General features: G+C 36.6%; 1 protein-coding gene across 3 annotated transcripts in view; it reads right to left on the bottom strand.

Annotated features, from left to right (window-relative positions):
• LOC139937606 (uncharacterized) overlaps window positions 1-12,942 on the bottom strand; it is a 55,992-nt gene that overhangs the window by 17,004 nt on the left and 26,046 nt on the right. For 2 of the 3 annotated variants that reach the window (XM_071932823.1, XM_071932825.1), the window contains one exon: window positions 89-254. The gene's annotated coding sequence lies outside the window, so the exon portion shown is untranslated. Of the gene's footprint in view, window positions 1-88; window positions 255-1,810; window positions 2,386-12,942 lie in introns of those variants that run through there. The other variant, XM_071932826.1, reaches the window with a different exon arrangement.

Here is a 12,942-nt window from a genome sequence, read left to right as displayed (position 1 = left end):
CTTTAACACCAAGTTTCCTAAAAAGAAAGATACTGAAAAAAGTTGACTATACCCCAGTCCCTTTCTCATGTTTCCGGATGAAACTTACCTTTTGTTATCTACGGTAAATTCCAAAGTGTAGCATCCTGCCGCAACGGGTGATGTGTCGTCCAATCAGGGCTTACTCTGGAAGTCATTTGATAAGGTCCCGCAAGTGCTTTTTCGTCTCTTGTTTATTTTTAATCAGAGAAGTTGGAGGTGGGCGGGAAACGATCCTGTTAACGCAATAAATCCGGAATGGAAAGATTTATCAAATTGTTTTGAGAAACTGACAAACCTTTCATTAAAGACACTGTACACTATTGTTAATTGTCAAAGACCAGTCTTCTCACTTGGAATATCTCAACATGTGCACAAAACAACAAACCTGTGATAATTTGAACTCAGTTGGTCATCAAAGTTGTAAGAAAATAATGGATAAAAAAAACCCTTTGTCACACGAAGTTGTGTGCTTTCAGATGCTTGATTTCGAGAACTCAAAATCAAGTTCTGAGGTTTCAAAATCAAGTTCATATTTTAGCGAGAAATTACTTTGTTCTTGAAAACGACGCTATTTCAGCATGTTCAGAGGGAGTTCACAATGTTTCATACTATCAACAGCTCTCCATTGATCACTAACATGTAAGTTTTTATGCTAACAACTATTTTGAGCACTTACCAATAGTGTCTGGAGCCTTTAAACATAAATCCTACTCAGACAAGTTGTTCAAATGTGTCGAGTGGTACATCATATTGTAACAAGATACCCATTTTTCAACTCACTTCTTTATTCCACTTGTTCCTTATTTGCTACAAATAGTTATGTATCCTGTTTTTTTGACAATGCAAAACAAGCCTCTGTTCGGTTACATTGACTTTGAAGCATAGAAGAAGAAAAAGTTGACGGCTGCACTTAAAGGAACACGTTGCCTTGGATCAGCATATGTAACCAATTGTTATAGAATGCATGATTAGAGAGATATTTTAAAAGTAGAATACAATGATCCACACAAGTATCACTCGAAATTGCGTGGTTTTCCTTTTATCTCGTCGACAAACACGGTCGGCCATTTATGGGAGTCAAAATTTTGACTCCCATAAATGGCCGACTGTGTTAGTTCGCAAAGTAAAAGGAAAACAACGCAATTTCGAGGCAAATTTGTGTAGATCATTGTATTCTACTTTTTAAACATCTTTCTACCCATATGCATTTTATAACAAACGGTTACAAACACTTTCAAAGACCAACTCGACCGATCCAAGGCAACGTGTTCCTTTAAATGAAAGTTCTTTACCAAAATGAAAAGAGACGATGTCTACCAATGTGCTTACAAATCATTTATAGGAACGAGAAATAGTATTCCAAACTTTGTACAGGATAACGGTACACGCTTGGAATGTACTGTAATTAAATTAATGAAAATATTGAAGTGGTTTTCAAAAGAATTGCTCATTGCATTGTCATTTTAACCCTTATTCTGTGCACCAAAGGGTTAAATGAGCCATTTCACAGCTTCAACTTTGTTTAAAATATGAAAAATAAATACAATAAAATCAAAAATGTTTTCGCTGCTCACAAAGGTACTTGCTTATGTTTGACATTCACTGCTGGAACTAAATTCAATCAAAGACATTAATATTTGTTGACAATGCTGTCAAATAAAATCAGTACGTCAGGCCAGTAAAAAAACAATCACAACACAAACAGCAAAATGACCATAACACACTAAATAATAAACCCTCTTCATGTATAATAACAAAACACAATTATCAATAATTGAAAAAAAAATACCTTTTCAGTAGGAGAAATCATTTGTACGAACACTGTCAATTAACTGCGGTCTGAATAGTCCTAAATTCACCTAAATCCATTTTGATGAGCAAGTCATAGCGAAGACACATGGTGACACTCACCGCATCCTATCTCCACATCCTAACCCAGTACAAGCTCCACATCCAAGCTACACATCAACGTGTGTTGTCCGTGTGTGTGTTTATAATACACCGTTGCAAGATGAAGTGTCGGCTGTTTTTTTTTTATATTTCTTTTTACATTTGTTCCCCCCCTGTCCAGAGTACAGCTCTCCGTCCGTTCGTCTCTTTACTACTTCATTCAGGAAGAACGAAATCTTGTCACGAGGCTCTCCTACTCCGACTGAGATAGGTCAGAAATAAGGTTGTCCTATACGTCTAATGCAGGGTTGGTTGGCTGGCCGGCCGCGCACAGAAACAAACATACACACACAGGCGGTGAAATTAACTACCGAGCTAGGGAGTCTATTTGAGGCTGGCTAGCGTGCTGACAAATTTTGATGTGGATGTTTCCTCTTCATCTCAACTAGCCTTGGATGCAGATGTCAGGGAAACAGCATCAGTGGAATGAATATTATTTCGTCATTTTGAAGAGAAAAAAAGATGGAACTACAAAAAAAAAACACCTACAAATATTTACCGGAAAATAATTTGAATGTTTTTAAAAAACAAAATGTTGTCACTTATTTTGTTTTCTTCTTCATATACCATGGAACAATGCCAGTAGTTTGAACTAAAACTTAGATGTAATACATTAGAACTGACATGTGAAAATTCACATTTCAAAAGGTGGTCGTGTTGTTGAGATACATCCCTGAAAATCCGGAGCAAGTAATTTCCCAAAGAAAGAATAATCCACAGTAACGCAATCTGATTCAAATTCATTGGCGTAAACACTGATATACTTTGTACATTTATCCACATTACTTTGAAGTGAAATATAAAATTTAAAAAAATGCTTTATACTACCAAAAGCCGCTGCTTCAAACCAATATAGCTTGTAATGCCATTAATTTCAAGAGTGATTTCCAAACGTATACCCTCCCTTTAAAATGATGCAGAGAGGTTTGGGTGTAATACCGATCATCAAGTCGGTATGATTATGTGTCTATAGCAGTCCTCCAACAGCAACCATGAATAAAACATACTTCCGGACTGGTGGCCATCGCATTTTAAAATAATGTTTTCCCCAGATGGCACTGCGTTCAGTTTCTGGTTTCTTGCGATACAATTTTTTATGTGTCACCCACCGTGTCGTTAGTCATCATTCAACTAACATTTAATAGTATTTGAAGAAACAGAATCGCACGCACTTAATAGAGCTAGCAGATACATTAAATGTTTTGTCAATTCTGTCATCAGCTCCTAAGTATTTGAGCAAAACGATGTTTAAATAAGATTTCTTTCAATTGGATCCAAATAACGTGGAGGCAACTTGAATAAAACTGAATTCAAACATAATTTACACCCCCCACAAATTAAAAAAACAACCAGACAATAAAAACTAAACGTAAAAAAAAAACAGCATTTCAGACAGAAATATTCTTACAATACATTTGGGTAACTACCTCAATAACCAAAACTTATTCCAATTATTAACAAGTTACAAATTGCTTGTTACAAATTGTGTATAATTTATGTGTTATACCAGTGCAATTCAACCTATCCATTTGACATACTTAAAGCCATTGGACCCTTTCGGTAAACAGTATTGTCCAAGGCCCACACTTCGTGTATCACAACTTCTATATCAAATAACAAACCTGTGAAAATTTGGGCTTAATCGGTCATCGGAATCGGGAGAAAATAACGGGAAAACCCACCCTTGTATCCGCACGTTTCGCCATGTCATGACATGTGTTTAAAATAAATCTGTAATTCTAGTTAACGAGAATTGATATTGTGTTACTGTTTTCTCAAAAAGTAAAGCATTTCATGGAATAATATTTCAAGAGAAGTATTTCACCACTACCTTCTGTAAACCCTGTAAGTTATTTGTAAATCTGTGAACTTTTGTTTTCTTTCTGTACCGAAAGGGTCCAATGGCTTTAAGCTACTTTTAAGGAAATGCTATGTGTTACACCAGTGCAATTGAACCTATCCGTTTGACCCAGTACATCTTGTCTTTGTATTCTGTTGTGTTTTTCTCAAGAGCGCTTAGGGACAAGTTTGATTTCTATGTGTGATGCGCTACATAAGAATGGTTAATTATTATTATTATTATTATTTGACATACTAAAGAAACCAATGAATGTAAATACAGTCTTTCTGATATTGAGTATTTTGATACTACATGTATCTTGCGACCTTTAGATCAACTCAAATTTAATATTCAAATAATTTAATAAGTGACCCAAGTAGGCAACTTTTAAGGAAATTTGTATGTTTTATACCAGTGCAATTCAACCTATCCGTTTGACATACTAAAGAAAATACAATAAATACAATCTTTATGATATTGAGTATTCCATACTACATGTATGGACCTTACATGTAATAGACCATGCAACTCAATTGAAGAAATAAATTAATTAGTGACACACAGACATGCAACTGTACAAAAAAAACTCACTAATTAATCACATCCTATACATGTACCCCCCAGAGACACGAGTTAAAGGGTTTCAATACCTTTTATAGATCAAACTTTAGCCATGACATAATCCGTATTCACCGTGAATGAAGAGCTTTAAGCTTCAATAGTCATCAAGTTTTTGCGAGTAAAAAGTGAAGAAAAAAAAACAGCAATGTTTTCAGGAATCTGATATAACTGTCAAAAATATACATCACACTGACGAGATGCAAACTATTTTTGTGAATTTTGTTTACTAATTTCTCAAAAACTACAGCACCACAGCAAGTAATATCTTAAGGGAAGCTTTCTACTATCATCATCTTCAAACCGTGTAAGTTTAATGTAAACCTGTAGACGTTTGTGTTTATTGTGTTGTACAAAAAGTACCCAAACCCTTTAAGTGTCAACTAAAAGAAACCCAAGATAGCTTTTCCTCCGATATGAAAAAAAGGCGTGTGGCAAAGTACATGTATCTTGTGAGAGTGCGCTGCTTCGCTGTGTGTACAATAAGATGCGGAAGCCTTCACTGCATAATTTATACATCCGGTGAGGCCCCCCCCCCCCCCCTCTTCGCTCCTGGACAACACGTTGTCTCCATCCACACAGTGGAGCGGGGGGGGGGGGGGGGGGGAGAGTATTGTAAACACTACATTTTATTCACTGACTGGTGTTCCATCACCAAAAGTTTCTCGCTTATAATGAGTTATTCAAAACAGTTTTGTATGCAAAATTCTTTCTATATCTTGTCAACTGATCATGACCCCATTTCAATCCAAAACATTTCTTGCTTACAATGAATTATTTATTGTGTGCAGAAGTCTTTCTATAAAAAAATTAACACTTCATTTTGATTACTGACTCTGTAACCATTCAATCTAAGGCATTTCTCGTTTGTAATGAGTTATTTATAAGAGTCTTGTACGCACATTGTTTCTACATTTTGTTAACTGACTATTATGTGCCATCCCAAAACATTGCTTGCAATTTAGTGAATTATTTACAACAGTATTGTGTGCATAATTCTTTCTACATTTTGTTAACACCATATTCTGTTAACTGACTCTGTTTCCATCCAAAACATTTCTTGTTTATACCGAGTAATAACAGTATTGTACACAGAAATCCGTCTACATTTTGTTGAAGGCAGTGGACACTATTGGTAATTGTCGAAGACTAGCCTTCACAGTTGGTGTATCTCAACATATGCATAAAATAACAAACCTGTGAAAATTTGAGCTCGATCGGTCGTCGAAATTGCGAGATAACAATGGGAAAAAAAAGAAAACCCTGTCACACGAAGTTGTGTGCGTTTAGATGGTTGATTTCAAGACCTCAAGTTCTAAATCTGAGGTTTCGAAATCAAATTCGTGGAAAATTACTTCTTTCTCAAAAACTATGGCACTTCAGAGGGAGCCATTTCTCACAATGTTTAATGTCATCAATCTCTCCCCATTACCATTACTTGACACCAAGAAAGGTTTTATGCTAATAATTATTTTGAGTAATTACCAATAATGTCCACTCTTGTCATCCCAAAACATCTCTTACTTATAGTTATAATGAATTATTTCCCAAGAATTGTTTCTCTTCGGAATCAATTGATACACATGTTCTTGATTTGGTTACTCATAAAAAAACAAAATACAATTCTTGTTCACCTTTGAAATGCTCATTTGTCTGCATACATTTTGTGTTTTTGGGGAAAAGGCCAAACATATTCTCTTTAATATTGTTGGGAGTGTCATCTGTAAAAGGTAAAATCATGATTGAGTTCAAAAGAATGAAATGGCGAGTGGAAGTCATTTTGTGTTTATTGTTTTAAAATGTAACTGAAAAAGAAATAGTCTGGTGCCTTTGCTTACAAGGTTAGTTCATGGTAACTCTCCATAGGAAACAAACAAGAAGCAACGATAAGCGTTTTTTTTTTTTTTTACTACATATATTTATTTTAATTTCCGAAGAAACATTGCAGGTAATTTCCTCAGAGAGTGTCTACCATCCCTTCTTCTGAGAAAGGATTATTTGCACTGCGTGTACCTACAAATTAAACAACTAAATTAGATGCTTGTTCCAATACAGGCGTAGAGCGTTTGCAATATTGGCTGACTGTTTACACTGGAATGCTCATATTGCTTAATTTGAACCACATGCATTAAAGGGGTGTTTCTTTTTCAGGCGTTGAACCATCTAGGTTTTGAGAATTGATAACCTTTTGATTTGTGAACTTTTGATATGTGGAATAATCAGGTTGGCTCAAATGGTTTATAATAATAAAATAAGAATTTGGGGAGCTAATCATCCTTAATCGCAGCTAACAGCTGAATTGTGAAGGACGCGGCTATAACGTGTTCGAGAAGCAGGCATGGAAGGGCGTCTTTGGCTGCCAGTGAGCCACATCAACCCATTATGACCACGGAGCACAGCTAAAGATCGAAAGTGTTTGATTTTTCCTGAGGGACGAAAAACCGGATACTCTTGGAAAACCCTTGTGGAACAGCAGAGAACCAACGCACAACTCAACTGACATATGGTCCTTCCCGGGAATCGAACCGGGGTCAACTTGGTGACAGGCGGGTGCTTTACGCACAAGCCAACCATGCCACCCTGCCTTTCACCTCTGTAGATCCCTGTTTGAATCCCACCTCATGCTGTGGCCTTCTTGCAGGTGGTTAAAGGTTGTCTACACGTACAAAAAAAAAATCTCTACTAATTTCAATCAGTTAATTAAAACATGGTTGATTATTCCATAGTAGTTTGTTTCCACACAGCAGGGGGTATTTGCTTCACGTATGTACATGTAAGGGGGAAAAAGTACCCTAACTATGTCAATTAATTAGAACATCAGTAATTTGAAATATTTTTGATGCTTATAATACATTGTCTTAGAATCTCTCCCTGTGGGACGTGATGAGGTAATTGCCTCCCCATCTCCCTACATGTATAGTACCTCTTCTCTCCTCCTTAAATCCATTTATGTCTTTAAGAAACATTATTTCAAGTAATTAGAACATCAGTAATTTGAAATAATGCTTGATACTTTATACATCGTCTTGGAATCTCTCCCTATGGGACAAGATGCTGTAATTGCCTCCCCATCTCCCTACATGTATAGTACCTCTTCTCTCCTCCTTAAATCCATTTATGTCTTTAAGAAACATTATTTCAAGTAATTAGAACATCAGTAATTTGAAATAATGCTTGATACTTTATACATCGTCTTGGAATCTCTCCCTATGGGACAAGATGCTGTAATTGCCTCCCCATCTCCCTACATGTATAGTACCTCTTCTCTCCTCCTTAAATCCATTTATGTCTTTAAAGAAACATTATTTCAAGTAATTAGAACATCAGTAATTTGAAATAATGCTTGATACTTTATACATCGTCTTGGAATCTCTCCCTATGGGACAAGATGCTGTAATTGCCTCCCCATCTCCCTACATGTATAGTACCTCTTCTCTCCTCCTTAAATCCATTTATGTCTTTAAAGAAACATTATTTCAAGTAATTAGAACATCAGTAATTTGAAATAATGCTTGATACTTTATACATCGTCTTGGAATCTCTCCCTATGGGACAAGATGCTGTAATTGCCTCCCCATCTCCCTACATGTATAGTACCTCTTCTCTCCTCCTTAAATCCATTTATGTCTTTAAAGAAACATTATTTCAAGTAATTAGAACATCAGTAATTTGAAATAATGCTTGATACTTTATACATCGTCTTGGAATCTCTCCCTATGGGACAAGATGCTGTAATTGCCTCCCCATCTCCCTACATGTATAGTACCTCTTCTCTCCTCCTTAAATCCATTTATGTCTTTAAAGAAACATTATTTCAAGTAATTAGAACATCAGTAATTTGAAATAATGCTTGATACTTTATACATCGTCTTGGAATCTCTCCCTATGGGACAAGATGCTGTAATTGCCTCCCCCATCTCCTTATGTCCCTCTTCCCTCCTCCTCCACCTCCTCAATCCATTCATGTCTTCAAGAAGAAGTAAAACCCTCTATCCAAACAAGAAGAAAAATCCTAAAATATATCTCCTGTTGTCGGAAGGAAGGAAGCACTACAGAATGGGGCGTGTTTATTGACTACCTTCCCCCCCGCGCTGCTGCTGCCCAAATCCGGTGGATGTTTCGGCTTAAATTCAGGGTTGGGGAGGAGGATATTGCAGTTCCTGTGGCAGGAGAAGTCTTGGAGCGACTATGATGGGTCTGATCTTTCGCAAATGAAGTCGGAACTGACAGTCGATGAACTGATGGCGATACTTATGTTTTTTGAGTGTGTCTCTTTCAAGGAGGTGGAAGTTATGTTTTGGGGTTTTTTTTAGAAGGGAAGCAAATGTTCGCTGTCGATTGAAGCCTGGAGTTATAAAATCCATTTGATAGTTTTTTACATGTCGCAAAATTTTGAAGTGGGTGTGTGGGAGTGTATACTCGCTAAAACCGTATGTGGGTATCTGGGTGTTTTGACGTATAGTGAGAAAGCTCTTGCTTCACTTTCGTAAACAAAACCGAAGAGGATGCTGCCAAAAAATACTTAGTGAAAACATGGAGGTAGAATTAGAAAAAAACAATGGGAGAGCAAATAGGTTAGTCCTTTATTAATGGGGTCAACAAATTTATGACAGCCCTTTAATAAATGTAGTCGGATCCTGACATATCCCGCCGTGACTCCCGACACATCCCTCCATGGCCCAATTCAATAGAGCTGCTAAGCCCACAAAAATTTGCTCAGCATGAAATTTCTTCCTTGATAAGAAAAACAGGATTTCCAATCAAATTTCCACATGATTTTCAGGATAAGCAAACAACAGCTGAATACCAGTAACAAGCAATATAAAACAAATTTGGTTGGTAATCCTGTTTTTATCAAGGAAGAAACTTCATGCTAAACACATTTTTGTGCTTAGCAGCTCAATGAAATTGGGTCCATATTTGGGTATCTGGTTGTTTTGACAGAGTGAGTGAGTTCTTGCTTCACTTTCGTAAACAAAACCAATGAGGATGCTGCGCACACACAAAATGCTTATAGTGAACAAAATGGGAGAGCAAAATTAGTATCTGATTAACGGTGTCAACAAAATGTAAGTGTACAAACAAAAGAAGGACAATGGGAGCAAATTACAAACAATAAAAATTACATCCCAAAACAGACCGAAAGAATGTTGTTTCATTAACGTTGCCAATGATGCTGTTGTTTTGACATCACAGGCTCCCTCTTGATTCTTGCCTTTTTAATGAGCTTGCTTGACTGATAAAGCCTATAAAAACACGTGATCAATTGTTTTTCAAATTGTTTATACTTTCAGTATTTTTTCATATTTTTGGCTTTTGTAAATTGGAAGCAGATGCCATGTGTTATCAAATGATGAAAACAAATTATTTAATTGTATTTATTGATTTAATTTTTAAAGTACACAATTTCCACCTCAAAGTTTTGATTTATGTTCCTGCTTCAGGTGGGGTATTTTTTCATTGTTTTAAAAAATGTATGGATTTAAATAAAAGTTATCGCAAATTCTATGATTCTTTATGTGATAGGGACTACACATAAAAAAGGTTTGATTAATTTTCCTGTTTTGGGTTGGGTATTTTTTCCCAGTTTTCTTTTTTTTGGGGGGTAACTTCCAAATTTTATGGATGGAATAAAATCATATTTTAATATTTTAAATGTTGCTGTACAATAGGATTGTAAATTTCATGTATTTTTATATACTTGACGAATAAACCATTCAATTCAATTCAATTCAATTCAATATTTAGTTATTCTCAGTAGTAGTGTCATCTTTCGCATAAGTTCTATGATTCTACAATTAATATGGACTATACAAAAAACAGGTTTGATTAATTTTCCAGTTTTGGGTGGGGTATTTCTTCACTGTTTTCTTCTTTTGGGGTAAAAAAAACTTCAGAATTTGATGGATTGAATAAGTTCATCTTATGTTATCTCAGTATAGACCTTTATCACGCTGTCACCATCTTGGTCATGTTCCATGTTTCCAATAACAGTAATCAATGCTAACATTTATTATTGCACATGGTACCAGACTATTATTTCGTTCAGCCTCAGTTTGGTTACAATGAGTTAGAATGGAGTAAAATCAAGATGGCTACACCGTGATAAAGTTATATAAGTGTCATCTATTGCACAAAGTCTCTGATTCTGCAAACAATATGGACTATAATCAAACAATGAATACTGCGGCAAAAACAATCCATATGCGACGACAACGTAACCATCCAAAACAAGCTTGCTCTCATCATATTGGCAATAAAGGTCTCTTCCTAAATTCAGGCCGCAGACGAGACATTTAAGATAGAGGAGCGGAAGCTCGCCCACGCATCCAGTCAATGCAGCTGGGTGACATAAGAGGGCAGGGACTCTGTGTGTTGATTAAAGGGAAGGTATAGCGTCCCATAATCACTCTTAAAGGGTCTGGACACATTTGGTAATTGTGAAAGACCAATCTTCTCACTTGGTGTATCCCAACAAACCTGTGAAAAATTGGTAATCGAACTTGTAAAAGTATTTAAGGGAAGGTATGCGTTCTGTAACACTCTTAAAGGGCTGGATACTTTCTGTATGACACAACACACTCTTAGAGACACTGGACATGTTTGTTTATTGTCAAAAGACCAGTCTTCTCACTTGGTGTATCCCAACATATGTATAAAATAACAAACCTGTGAAAAATTGGGCTCAATTGGTCGTCAAAGTTTTAAAAGTACTCAAGGGAATACAGTACATGTACCTTCAAGAATCACTCTCAAATATAATAAAGGGTCTGTGGGTACTTTTGGTGGGACACAAAACACAATGTCAACAGATTTACATTAAACTGGCACGGTTTGAAGATAATGATAGTAAAAGGCTCCCCTCAAAATATTACTTACTGAGGTGCTGTAATTTTTGAGAAATGAGTAAAACAAGTCATGATTCTGCACTTAGATTAGGTGTTGAGCGAAACAAACTATGCTAAATAGGTTGACTCGCAAACACTCTTGAATCAAGATAGAGTTCAGCGTTGATTATCATTACATGTCATAGCACAGCTTTTGCTAAGTCAAGCTAAGGTGCAGTATCACTTACGTTTATAAATTGAGTGCCCATTACGACTAGGTACAGGATATTGGAACTATGACCAGCAATGAAAAAATTGGGGTTCTTTACGTCCTCTCAAGAAATAAAAGTTGTATTTTGGCCGGTGACCTAATTCTGATAAGCATGTAATCTTGTTGTGCTTAGCTACTTTTTGTGCTTAAGCTGCTCTATATAAAATTGAGACCCTGATCGTCTACAATGTTTCAACCGTGACAATTTATCACAGTATTATCAAAATATTGTCAACAATGAGCTATTCTTAATGCTCATTTTTCATCTCTCTCACTTTTTTTCTCCTTTCTGACCTGGCAAGCCGACTTGTAGCCTATCTTTAATAATACTTTGGCCATAGGGTAAGCTTTTCTCAAGTGAGCAGGGAACTCTCCTGAATGGAGAAGCACTCTACCGGGAATATTCTCACTTCCCGTTTGTCTTTTAACCATTGACCTATTTCTCATAATTTCCATTCCCTTTTAGTGCTGCTTCCACAAAACAGAGAAGAAGGGGGGGGGGGGGTGGAGATTTCCGCGCAGCAGTAAAGGGCTATCCTAACAAGGATAAATGGTTGAGGCAAGTTAAAGGGGGAGGGGTGACTATGAGGATGTGGGTGTGTCTTTGTCTGCCCCTTCAGGGCTTTCCATTACAAACGTTTGACTTGATAATAAAAAGGGTTAATCTTCAATCTAACACCGGAAAGCTGGTCAAATACCACGCTAGGACTTCTAAGGAGGATAGCTTTCTTTCTCCTCTCTCTTTCTTTCAAAACTCAGAGTGAGATAAACAATGGGTTTTGAATCAAGTGACTTTTAAGAAAGCGAGTGTGACACAAGATTTGGTTTCTCAGAAAAGGTGTCCTTTTTTAAATTCAATGTCCAGCCTTAGATGGTGTTTCTAAACAATTAAGACCAGCTTTTAGAAAACCATTTATAGAAAGTTCTTTTCTCAGAACCAAAGGCTGTGATTTTTCCCTTGGGTAGACAATTTATTCCTTCCACGACCATAGTGTGTGGTGACACAATTGGCTTTTTAAGATGAAAGCAACACTATGGGATGAAGGAGGGGGGGGGGGGGTCTTTGTTTAGAACACGCAACCACATTCATCATGACTCAACCACAACACTGAAAACCGACTTGCACAATAAAAGTTTCTAGCCCGGAAGTCTGGGTTTTCTAAACTTTAAAAAAATAATACTAATAAAAGGAATTTAAAAATAATAGTAGGAAGTGGGAAAAGAACCAGGTTTGTGTTTTCTGCGTTCACAACTTAGGAACAATAAAAATGTTTCAGCTTTTTTGTTCCACAAAAGCCATTCATATTGAAGTGTTGTGCCCCCAGGCATGCTGGGCGCTGCCAAACTGTTTTTTTTTGTTGGGGGTGGGGGGGGGGAGTGGGGAGTGGAGCAATGGGTGGTCAGAGGGTTTGGTA

The sequence above is a fragment of the Asterias amurensis genome, chromosome 5 (genome assembly GCF_032118995.1).
Source record: "Asterias amurensis chromosome 5, ASM3211899v1".
NCBI classification, from domain to species: Eukaryota; Metazoa; Echinodermata; class Asteroidea; order Forcipulatida; family Asteriidae; genus Asterias; species Asterias amurensis.
The sequence above is the reverse complement of the archived record's forward strand: the minus strand, read 5'-3'. Positions and strand labels throughout refer to the sequence as shown.